Source organism: Gallinula chloropus, assembly GCF_964237585.1.
Source record: "Gallinula chloropus genome assembly, contig: HAP1_SCAFFOLD_213, whole genome shotgun sequence".
NCBI classification, from domain to species: domain Eukaryota; kingdom Metazoa; phylum Chordata; class Aves; order Gruiformes; family Rallidae; genus Gallinula; species Gallinula chloropus.
In genome coordinates, this window is record NW_028168653.1 from 11,885 (window position 1) to 20,651 (window position 8,767).

The 8,767-nt window shown below is 39.4% G+C and overlaps 1 pseudogene across 1 annotated transcript; it reads left to right on the forward strand.

Moving 5' to 3' along the window:
- The first annotated feature begins 776 nt into the window (after positions 1-776).
- LOC311204281 lies at positions 777-1,395 on the forward strand (annotated as a pseudogene). Its single transcript has one exon. The product of its transcript is annotated as an uncharacterized misc_RNA (transcript).
- Positions 1,396-8,767: the final 7,372 nt, after the last annotated feature.

Consider the following 8,767-nt stretch of genomic DNA (forward strand, 5'->3'; position numbering starts at 1 on the left):
TCTTTATTGCAGCGCTGAGCAGGAGAGGGAATCGCTCCTCCAAATGTGCGCACCGTAAAGGATCAGTTACACAGCTTTTATACAAGCCAAATGCGCAAATTCATGATATATGCACATTCATGGAGTTTTCAAGGAATGGTCAATTTTTCCATTATGAGAGCTCATTATCACCCAGCCACCTACCCCACGCTGATAATATCTTGGTGGCTTCAGAGACATTTAGTGTCTATGTACTTCATTTACTCGTCTTCATTACAGGTCCTTAGGTGAGCTTTAGCTTTTGTCTTGCTAACAAAGTCAGGCAGCTGGTTCTGTAGACTTGAGGCAGATTTGAGGCGCCTTCCTGTTCTTCTTTCCCTCTTCATCTTTATCACCTCCTTCTCAGAGACAAGTTGTTTCTCCTGAGGTATCACAATGCACACAATGTGCTAACATTGTGGTCCTTTAGGCAAAGCTTTGCACATCCTTTATATAGTTTATTGCTGACCAACTAGTATTTATCGTGTCCCTGCTTCAACATACTTCATTCGGTACATGCAAAAATATACAATACTTGTCAAATATAGCTATTGTTTAACCTTATTTTATTTCACGTTTACTGCTATGTTTGTTTACTTACATATATGTAATTCTGAGTGGGGTTTTATGGACACATAATCTCTAATCTCAGTTCCATGATTACTGATTATGAAAGGTGGAATCACCTATCTGGACAGCCCCTGAGTGGTGCAGATACGTGACAAAATGTCTCATTCAAAGGATTAAGATAATTTAAGGAATATCAACAATTTATCTCTGCCACCACCATCTGCCATTTCCTCTGACATATTTAACCACTCTGGAGAGAGAATCGGGCCCTTCAAGAAGGCAATCAAAACCTTCAGCAAAAGAACAGAGCTTTTCATTTAGTGAACAAAGTCTATTATCAGGAGAATCAAAGTATCTAAATACAGAAAAAAGTCCTTTGGGAAGAGAATAAAATCCTTCAAGAGAAGCATAGGGACTCTTCAGAGAAAACAAAGCACCTTGAGAAACAGCAAAAGGCCGTACAACAACAAAATAAAGCCCTCAGAGAAGAGATTAAGGCTCTCAAAGAGCAAGAAAGAGCATTTGCGATGGAGGAAAAAGCTCTTCAGCAAGAAATTTTAGCTTTATTGGAAGAAAATAAGGCCTTCAAGGAGAAGCTTAAGGCTCTTGAAAAGGACACCAAGGCCATTCAGTAAGAGGAGAAAGCTCTTTGTGAGGAAAAAATTGTCCTCACTGAGGAGAAATTTGCTCTCCAAGAGGAAAACGGGGCCCTTCAGGATGAGAAAACAGCCCTACAAAGCCAGGAGAAAGCTCTCCAAGAGCACAAAGTCCTCTCAATGGTATAAGATACTTGAAGAGGAGGAATAAAGCAATATAATAAAGAATCAAAGGCTTAGAGAGATTTAGCATAATGAGCAAAGGGTTTGCAACGACAGTAATTTTTTCACTGTTAGCCAGATATCATGGTCAAATCTTCATAACATTACATCAGCAGCAACTAATGGATAAAACCAGGGGAAATTTAGACTTACTGCAAAAACCTAGGAAGTTTGAAAGCACTGAAAGATATGTGTTGGTTTCTTGGATCCCTGAAGCCCAATAAATTACTGCTACCAATACATTATGCATATTCGCAGGTGTCTGCTTTACTGAGATATTGAATACCACAGAAAATAAGTTTCATATTATAGTATTTCAAAGTGTAGATAACCACTTTTTTTTTTTTTTTTACTAGAGAATTTCAGAGGATATTAATAAAAAATTTTACTATTGTATGGTAAAACCACTGCCCTTGTGGTGTACAAAGATATTGATTCAGTAGCTTGGAACTGGAAAACCATAACAGAATAAAAACAGCATATTAACACTACTTTTGGTGCATAGGAAACCAGGGACAAGATCTGTGTGCGTGCTGTCAGTTGCCTCTATCTGCACCTAGCCATAAGTAGAGTGACACATTGAATATTTGACACGTAACCTTGAGTTCAGGCCTCCAGAAGAGGTTCACCTAGGATGTCACATTAACAAAGAAATTCTTTATTAAAATAGATAATACTTATAGAAACAAAAGGACTAGAAAATAAAGTTCTCTAGTTCTCTTGCAGTCGAGCAAGGACAGTTGTAACTAACTTTAGGTATTTTCCTGTACAGATGGTTTTCTGGTGACAACCTCGATATATTTTGTCTTCCTTTTAGAGGTTTAGATTCAGATCCTTCCTTTGGACTCAGGTACTTTGCATGTTGGAATCATTCTCAGCAGAAGTCTGTCATACTGGAATGAACTGGAAGAGGCTGCCCAGGGAGGTAGTGGAGTCTCCATCTCTGGAGGTATTCAAGATCCGTCTGGACACCTATATCTGTGCAATATGTCCTAGGGAGCTGCTTTGGCAGGGGCGTTGGACCCGATGATCTCTCAAGATCCCTTCCAACCCTTAAGATTCTATGATTCTATGGTACAGATCCCATTTATTGTCACTTAGACAGAACTAAGAAGAGATGAACAGTGGACTACTGTTCAGTACTTGAATCTTTTTTTCTGAGTGCAGGCTAAATCACATGACTACCTTTGTAAATATCATATAATAATTGTTCAGTATTGTTGGTTGAAGCCTAAGTTAGGAAGCCTAAGGACTGATCCTATGACACATGGAGGAGTTTATGATTGTACTGGAAAGAATTTTAGAATTTTCAAGGACAGCCAAATAATTGTTTTCTGGACAAGGAATCAGGGCAGTTGGTGTAGTTAAGACATGCATTCTGAGTCAAATGTTAGACGCATCTGAGTTAGACAGCCCTGTTTCACATATAATTTAGGTGGTAGCCTATGCTTTGGCTGTCAGACAGGACATGTGAGGTGAGAACTATGACACAGATATGACAAAGTTAGCTGTCATGCAGGAGAAAGTCCTTACCTTTTTTCTTTGCTACCTGTGTGGTGACCCGCTGATGAAGAACCACCATTTCCCCCCACTGTGACTCCTTGCTGTGTGCACCAGGAGACACTCACAGAACTTGCACCTAAACTCAGGGTTTCCCCTATCTCTGAAGAGGAAGGAATTCTTCATATATTCTGAGACTCTGATATTCTGATATATTCCAACTTCTGTTGAAGAATATGATGCTGCTCTCTTAGAGATGCTTTCCCTAATCTTTTTCTTCCCTTGGCTCCCTTGGAATTTTATTACGTTTAGTCAGAATTAGATACTATGATAATAACTTGGCAAGATTATGTGCTAGTGATGGTAATATTCCTTTTGGAAAAATGCTGTATTCTAATTACATTAGTGGTTATTTCAATTCTGAGCTTGGCTATTTATATAATGAAGAAATATGGTGCTTTAATTTTTCTTTATTGCATTAATATGATTAAATTTACTTACATACAAATAAATTAATTATTCCATAAATACATTATGTTTAAAACATTACAGAATTATTGTGTGTAATTAGATACTTCAAGTATGATTAACAGTGTTTCAAAGTATTTTAAATTAGCTGTTTATTTCTTGTGAAAAATTAAACACCACTGTGGCACTAGGAGAGATAATAAAGCTTCAGCTAACTGTATATAAGCAGCCATACACTGACTATTGTGTACTGCTGAAGGTCTTGGGCTGTGATCAGCTGAATGAAGTCCTGTTGGAGGCCAGTCACCAGCAGTGTGCACCAGGGATCAATATTGGGGCCAACATTGCTTAACACCTTTATTAATGACTCAGAGAACTGGAACAGCATGCACCCCCAACAGGTTTACAGACGACAAAAAACCAGGAGGAGTGGATGATGCAACTGATGGGTGTGCTGCCATTCAGAGGGACAGGCTGGAGACTTGGGCAGACAGAAATTTTCTGAATCTGAGCAAAAGGAAATTCATGTTTCCCCGGGGAATGTCCTGTGTAGAAATAAACTTATGTATCAGTAAATGCTTGTTCGTGACTACTGGGAAAGCAGCTTTGTAGAAAAGTACCTCGGATGACTGGCAGACTCCTAGTTGAATAGGAGATTGCAATGTGCCCTCGTGGCATAAAAGGCTAAGGGTATCCTGGACAGCATAATTCAATCAATCAATTAACAAAAATACCTTATTTGGGAAGGGAGGAGGCAGTAAAGAATTTGGAGACATACTGTTATTATCCGGTGTAAAGACAAGACAATGGACAGAAATTAAAATACAGGAAATTCCAGGTAAACATGAGAAGAATAATAGCAAAAAAACAAAACCAAAGGGTTTTTTTTATTCTGAGGGTTCCAAACTTTGAATAGATTTTCCAGTGAGTCTGCAGAGTCTCTATCCTTGAAAATATTTAAAACCTGCCTAGACATTAGTTTTAGGAGACCTGCTCCAACTGATCCTTCTTTGAGCAGGTAGTGGACTACATGATCACCAGATGTTCTGTCCAGTCTCAACCATTCTGTCATTCTTTGACAACATACCAGACATCAAGTTCATTGATGAACACAAATTACCTTCCATTTTTAACCTTACATCAAGTTTTCTTTTTCTTCTGTAGGGTTTCTTTAAACTTGAAAGAAGCTAAGAACAGTCTCATGAACATCAGACATGGTTTTGCAGTGCAATACAGACAATATATTTACAGAAAAGAGGGTATTACTATCACTGTCACTATTACTATTACTATTGATATTGCTATTGCTATTAGCGTAATAATAATCATCATGATTCAGTTCAAGTCAAGGTTAGGAAAAAAGCCCAAAAAACTTTTTCTGAAGATTATTTCCTTTGGGCACTTAGTATCTATTTGACCAAATGAGATCAGACTAAATTTCAAACCACAAAATTAAAAAAAAAAGCACAAAAAAGGGTAAATATTACTAAAAACCTGCAAATAAAATTATAACGTGTAAGGTGTTAGTCTTAAGACCTCTTGAAAATAAATCCTTCTAACACACTTTTTTATCCTGTATTTCTTATCATTCTATCCCTCTTATCCTTTTCTACATTATCCTTTAAACATGGTTAAGAGTGTAAGACAGCGATTTACCAGCATAAATTGAATCTGCCCTAGATGCTTTCAAAATCTGTGAAATCTCCAAACCTGAAGGTAAACCTCACTTACATATTCCTGTTGCCACACTGACAGAAAACAGCAGTTACAGTGAATGTAGCTGCAGAGTAACAGCATTGAAATTTCCTTTTCCAGGCAGGTAAATTCACTACTTTGGCTTTTCCCAAACTGTAATTCTGGTAATGAGATACCCAGGAAGGAATGCAGTACTGTGGTTGGGATCACACCAGACTCCTAGCCAAAAGGAGTACACTCTTCATACTCTGTAGTGAGGTGGTTCTTTCCAAAATGAATGGCATTTTTTGGCTATCGCATCATATCATGGTTTGATATCACATTTAATGCCCGTCTTCGACCATCATAACATCCTTTTGGTTTCTGTCCTCTGTATGGTGTTGGTATTTCAGATTATTCTGCTTTTGTTAATTCACACCAGCTCAGCATGTAACTGATTTTGCTGTTTTCTACCCTAATCTCTCTGGGATGCCTTTTATTACTCTTCTGTCCTTGTCATTAATCCTCTCAATGAATTTACCGTCTCTTCCAAATTATTAATGTAGAGGTTAGATAGAAGGCTGAACCTAAAACACACCAATATTCTACGATATTTCTCCATATCTGAAAAAAATGACATAAATTAATTGTCACATGCATAATTTTCATGCAGCTTGTAATTCACATGATAATGGCCCTGGCTGAAAAACTTTTCTATGCTGTTTTTTGTATATGAAACCAAAATTTGCGTATGTTTCATCTACTGTTCTCTTTTCTTTCCTTTGGACTATTTCCATAGCACCACAATATATCTCTGTGATCACTCCGCATGTGTAACCTCAAGCAACCTACTACTGTTGTTTCCAGATTAGGATACACGTAGGCACATGTCTCAGAGTAAGGCAGCAGGCTCTGGATCTGCCTCTCAGCTGGTAGCTCCTACCTCCCAGGTGAGAATGGCTCCAGCCAAGATGTTTTTGTTTTGTTCCAGAGAAGATTTTTGGGCAGGGAGGCACAGTCTCAGTTGCATGGCTGTGCTTTTGGTGGCCACATACTAGCCGAGCCTGCTGTGCAGTTATGTGAGGGCTCCACGTCTGCTCACCTGCCTGATTTTATGTTGAAGCAGAGATGTTTGAGCAGCCAGCAGTGATCTCATCTGGGGGAAGTGGAAATAACAGCAGCATGTTTTATAATCCTATTCATACTAAATAAATACCAATATACAATTCAGCTCATTTTCACATGATAGAGATCTTTTGAATGTGGGGACCCAAGAGCACTCAGGATCCTAGGAAAGGAAGATTATTCCCAGGATTTAGGACTGTCCTTGTTGCTCATATACACAAATACAGACTTATGCAGTACCAGTGGCCTAACAATCTTCAGAATCTATAAACTTCAGCAAGTTGCCTCTACTCCTAGTGTCAGTGCTAACAGGAACAGCTGTCTGTACAAATATTTAATGTCATTTGGTTACAGTATTTTATGCTCACGAATCGGTCAGGATGCTGTTTGGATATAACTATCTTCCCCTCAGGTATCCCCCTACGATATCTATAGTGTCTCTCTTTGTAATGTACTTTATAAACCCTTTTTATTGCCTTTGAAATTCCCTGACTTGTATGAACATACTGTGTTTATTTGTTTTCACCTCTCCTTTTTATGTTCTTCTAAGTGTCATGGACTGTCTCGAAGAGCTAAGCTAGCAGTTTTAAGTTCTTTGTCTCCTCCTGTGTGGTAGTCTGCAGTGAATAATTATCATTATTGTATTTATCCATTATTTGCAAATAACTTTATGAAAAAAACCCCTTACTGTCACAGCAGTCTTCCCGTCTAAAACTGTGGCACTGGCACTTTGTTTTGACATATGATGTTACTCTGCAATATCATAGAATCATAGTCATGGAATGGTCTGGGTTGGAAGGGACCCCAAGGATCATGGAGTTCCAACCCCCTTTCCACAGCCTCCAGGCCTGGATCTACACAAGGCTACCCAGGGCCCCATCCAACCTGGCCTTGAACACCTCCAGGGATGGGGCATCCACCACCTCTCTGGGCAGCCTGTTCCAGCACCTTACCACTCTCTCTGTAAAGAACTTCTCCCTAGTATCTAAGATAAAGCTTCCCTCCCTTAGCTTTAAACCATTCCCCCTTGTCCTGCCATTGCCTACCCTTTTAAAAATTTGATTCCCCTCCTGTCTGTATGCTCCCTTCAGGTACTGAAAGGCTGCAATGAGGTCCCCCCGCAGCCTTTCCTTGTTCTCCAGGCTGAACAAGCCCATCTCCCTCAGCTTCTCTTTGTAGGGGAGATGCTCCAGACCTCTAATCATCTTTGTGGCCTCCTCTGAACCCTCTCCAACAGTTCCACAACTTTCTTGTATTGCGGGTCCCAGATCTGGACACAGTACTCCAGATGGGGCCTCACGAGGGCAGAGAGGGACAATGACTTCCCCGTCCCTGCTGGCCACCCCTCTTCTGCTGGAGCCCAGGATACCATTGGCCTTCTGAGCTGCAAGAGCACACTGCTGGCTCATGTTAAGTTTCTCACCCACCAGAACATCCAGGTCCTTCTCAGCAGGGCTAGTCTCAAGGACCTCTTCTCCCAGTCTGTATCTATGTCTGGGCTTCCTCTGGCCCAAGTGCAACACCTTACACTTTGCAGTGTTGAACCTCATTAGGTTCACCTGGGCCCACCTTTCAAGCCTGTCAAGATCCATCTGGATGGCATCTTCTTTTTTCACCTCTACACTTGAAAGGACACCTTGGATTTTTATTTCACTTACAAGATTCACTCCAGTCTGTTTCATCTGTGCCAACCATTTCAGAATTAATAAACGCACTTCATTTGTCTCATCTGTTTCTTACAGAATTTATAAACATTTTACATGTTTCTGTGTAATTTCATCTTCCTCCATACTTTCTTTTGTGAGAGTCTTCTACTGGATGCAATAGGCTTCCCTGTAAATGTCAGATCTGATTTTAGGACTACCGCCCCACTTTATTCCTATATATTTTTAACCACACAAAACCAAACCAAATGAAACCAAACCAAAGAACATTATTAGAAACCTCAAACTAGCACCAGTTTCTTTTCTTATCATTTGCTTAAGTTGAAGCCTAAATAAAGCAAATGGTTTCTTACTCATCCATAGATTTGTTGCCTACTTTGTTCAGCGCTCCTCTCCCCCTTTTCTTACCAGCTCCTAATACTGGAAGGCAAGCTTGCAATCATTACTATTGGTCTATTCTCAGAGCTCTCCTTAAGGTCTTGAACTTATTCAGGTTATACTCCACATGTGTGTCTGAGTTGTTCTGGAAAGCCCCTGATATTATTTAGGAAACCTCATATTTTTATTATACCATCTTTAGTTGGGTATGTAGAGGTAGATTGTGCTACCCTTTCCTGTATGAACTCCAAATCAATTTATTTTCTAAAGGGCCAACAAAAGGATTAGATGTCTCTGTTCTCTTTCTGCATTTGGCCTTAAATTATTCTTTGGACTTCTATTGTCTCACAAGATTATGTCAGTATAATTACATTTTCAGTGACAAAATGCTTATTGGAGTTACCAATTTTAAAATGTTCTATATGTGATACCTTAATTTTCCCTTTTTTACATCTCTTTAGTTCTTGACTCACTACCTGTGCCTCTTGGTCATCATCATGACGTTTGCCTGGTTTGGCTTCCTTTGTCTTTCCTTCATACTTCAACTGTCTT